The sequence below is a fragment of the Phlebotomus papatasi genome, unplaced genomic scaffold (assembly GCF_024763615.1).
Source record: "Phlebotomus papatasi isolate M1 unplaced genomic scaffold, Ppap_2.1 HiC_scaffold_385, whole genome shotgun sequence".
Taxonomy (NCBI): domain Eukaryota; kingdom Metazoa; phylum Arthropoda; class Insecta; order Diptera; family Psychodidae; genus Phlebotomus; species Phlebotomus papatasi.
In genome coordinates, this window is record NW_026604593.1 from 1 (window position 1) to 4,000 (window position 4,000).

Consider the following 4,000-nt stretch of genomic DNA (forward strand, 5'->3'; position numbering starts at 1 on the left):
TGCAAAGCTAAACTTAGAACTAGAATAAGTTCTCACAATAATAAGTGGATTCAATCATCCTTTAATTCCGAAAGTAAAGGGACTAGTTTAGTAATGGGCCTTTTATATTCACCCTTGGCAGTTTTCACTGTAGCCACCCTTACCAATCCGTCAACCCCCGGATGAACTTCCCTCACAACACCAAGTGGCCAATGAGTTGTGGCACTATCGGTTTCAATTAAAAGCACAACGTTTCCAACTTTTAAATTTTTGTGCTTTTTATCCCACTTGCTGCGGATTTGCAGTGTTGAAAGGTATTCTTTCTTCCAGCGAGCAGCAAAATCTTGCTGGATGCGTTGGCATAATTGCCATCTACTCAATTTATTCATGGCCAAGTGGCCTACATAAGGATCAGGCAGTTGTAAAGGAGGAATTCCAATTAAGAAATTGCCTGGTGTCAAAATGACAGGATCTTCACTGTCTTCGGAAATACTTACGAGAGGCCGACTGTTCAAAATGGTCTCAATTTGAGCCAAGACCGTTACCATCTCCTCATAAGTAAGCAGAGCTTGCCCGACCGTGCGACGAAAGTGGTGTTTGAAAGAACGAACGGCGGATTCCCATAATCCTCCATGAGAAGGAGCAACAGGGGCATTGAAATGCCACTGAATGGACAGGGATGAAGCAAAGTTTGTAATTCGTTCTTGGGATGCATGGTGACGGAGTAGGGTCTTTAGCTCTTTATCTGAGCCAACAAAATTTGTCCCATTATCGCTGAACATTTGATTGGGAATACCGCGACGGGCTACGAACCTTCTCAGTGCCGCAATAAATGAATCTGTTGACAATGATGTCACCAATTCTAAGTGTACGGCCTTTACACTCATGCATACGAATACTACTACGTACGCTTTTTCCAAGGACTTGCCTCTGGACAAACGTCTAATCATTATGTGGCCCGTGAAGTCCACCCCAGTGGCCACAAAGGGTCGGATATGAGATACTCTACATGCGGGAAGCTCCCCCATGAGCTGTTCGCAAGACGGAGGTTTGACCTTTTTGCAAACAACGCATTCACGGAAAACCCTTCGGACCAGGTTTCGACCACGAATTGGCCAGTATTTTTGGCGTAAATGGGAAAGGACAAGTTGCGGACCTGCGTGCATCAGAGTGACATGCTCTCTAACGGCAATGAGATGGGAAATTTTTGCATTTGGCAAAATTTTGGGATGCCTTACATCGTAGGGTTCATTAGAATAATGAAGTCGTCCCCCCACCCTCAATACCCCATCAGAATCCAGAAATGGACGGAGTTTTCTGATGTATTTCAATTTGTTGTTAGAGTCGAGGGTGTTTTTAGCCACTGCATTTACCACTTCAGGCATTTCCTCGTGCTGTGCCCATTTGATGAGCAAAGTCTCAGCCTTGCAAATTTCACTAACTGTTAGTGGTGATTGTTGCGCTATCTTAAGAGATCGTGTCACACGTCGATGAGACTTGAAGAAATCAGAAGCTCTGATGCACCACGCAAGCGTCCGGACAATACGCGTGAATGTTCCAATACGACAAACTAAATGTTCGTAAATTGAACGAAATTTTTGTGATTCTGTTTCTCCCCCTTTGGGAATGGAACTTTCCACAAAGCATAATGCTTGAGGAGAACGCATGTGAAATGAAGAAATAGAGAACACTGGGGGCCAGTTTTCCCTCTTAAGGCACAACCACTTGGGTCCAGACCACCATAAGTCGCTCGATAATAAATCTTTGGCGCTTGTGCCTCGCGAGATGAGGTCTGCCGGGTTCTCATGCGTTGACACATAATTCTATTGATGGGTTTTTGAATGTGACAAAATGATTTTGGTCCGGTTGCGGACGAATACGTCTTGTTTAGGTTTGGGTTGATGGATCTGACACAAAACTACAGCTGAATCAGTCCAGAAATTGAAATTCTCAATTGCCAGTGACTGTGAAATTGAGATCATGAGATCCACAGCCAAAACTGCAGCACAAAGCTCAGCCTTTGGGATAGTGAGTTTAGGCATTGAATTTTTCTTTTTGTCAAGTGGAGAGATTCGAGACTTTGACGAAACAAGTCTAGAAAATCTTTCTCCTAACTCGTTGATTGTTACGAGAAAAACCACCGCACCATACGCGACCCCACTGGCATCCGAGAACGCATGGAGTTCTCTGCCAACCACCCGGTCAAATTTGGAATACCACCGTGGGATTTTCAGTTCTTCAATGTTTGGCAGATCAGAAATGAATTCCCCCCACCTTTCCCTCACACTCTGGGATACTTCGTCCCTCCAGTCAAGCTCTTCAATCCATGTTGCTTGCATTATTAATTTTGCTCTGGTCAGAATGAGACCAACAAAGCCACATGGGTCATAAATACGCGCAATAGTGGATAGAATGTGGTGTTTAGTTGGGAGAGCTTGATCAGCCAAATTGGAAACACGAAACTGAAAACAGTCTTGACTTGATAGCCAAACAATTCCAAGGGTTTTGGTTTCGAAACTCAAATTGACTTCCTCATTAGTAGAAGAGGAAACCTCCGATTCCATCACAGCAGAGCTGTTGGGTTGAAATTTGGACAATTCCATGCCTGCCAAGAGAAACAGGGACTTCAATTCTTCCTTAATTTTCAAAACCTCATCAACGGTGGGTGCTGACAACAAACAGTCATCAACATAGGTATTCTCGCGAATGACTTTAGCTGCAGCTGGGTATCGATTACCCTCGTCTTCTGCGAACTGCATGAGAACCCTAGTTGCCAAAAATGGAGAGCTGGCAACCCCGAAACAAACCCATGTAAATCGAAAATCTTCGATTTCATTGTCGAGTCTGATCACGAATCTTTGCAGGTCTCTATGGGAAGGGTGAAGCTCAACTTGCAAATACATTTTAACAATATGTCGCAAGTTAATGCATATTTATGCATCCTAAATCTCCAAAGGATTGAAATCAGAAGGGGCTGAACGATAGGTCCCACATGCAAGCAGTCATTGAGACTCACACCTGACGTTGTGACGGAATTTGCATTAAATACTGGTCTAACTTTGGTGGACAACGCATTTTCCCTAATCACGCAGTGATGTGGCATGTAGTATTTTGGTATTGAAGGAGCAAACAATTGGTTTGCAGGGACCCGTTCAATAATTCCCAACTGTAAATACTCACGAAATACAGTTAAGTATAATTCTTTGAGAGTCAAGTTCTTATCAAGTCGTCGTTCAAGGTGCGAAAATTGACGCAATGCTTGATTTCGATTGGAATGTAAGACCTGAATGTTCTCATTGAGAGGAAGTTGAACTTGATATCTCCCTTCTTTAGTTCGAGTGACAGTTGTGTCAAAGGAGTTCTCCGCCTCAGCTTTCTCAAACGATTTGACGTCCTCTTTGGGGATATCTTCGATTTCCCAGAACTGTTTCATGGTTTTATCGAGTGAAGCTAAGGTGGTGACGTTGCAAGAGACGGGTTGAGGAGGTGAGACCTTAAAACAAGGACCTACTACTGTAGGTGTATTGTAAAGCCGCCCCTGTAGAGTAAGAGGGAGGGGGAGAGATGATATGGATGCAAAGAATAGGAGTAGGGAGTAGTTCTCACTGAGTAGCCATAGAGAGAAGACAAATGTAAATTAGCTCAATAAATTGAACTACACTACTAACCATCCGAAAACGCTATTGAGCAGACGCGGTTGGCCGTCTTCCAATTCATACTTGTCGACACCGAAATAATCCCAAGAATTTGCCCCACCTATCAAAAGATCTATACGTTGGCAGTGGTTCCAATGGGGATCTGCTAACTTAAGATGTGATGGGATCTTGATCTTGGCATCATTGACCTCCCAATTGGGGTGGTCTGTAGTCACACGTGGCATGACTAGACAGTCAAGAGACTGGCTCATGAGAATATTGTTAATCTCATATTCAAGTTTGACTTGAGTCTCTTGTTTGCACAATTGTGTGCTGTCATTTACTCCATTGATGGAAAAACGAGAAATCTTACATGGGAGCTTCAA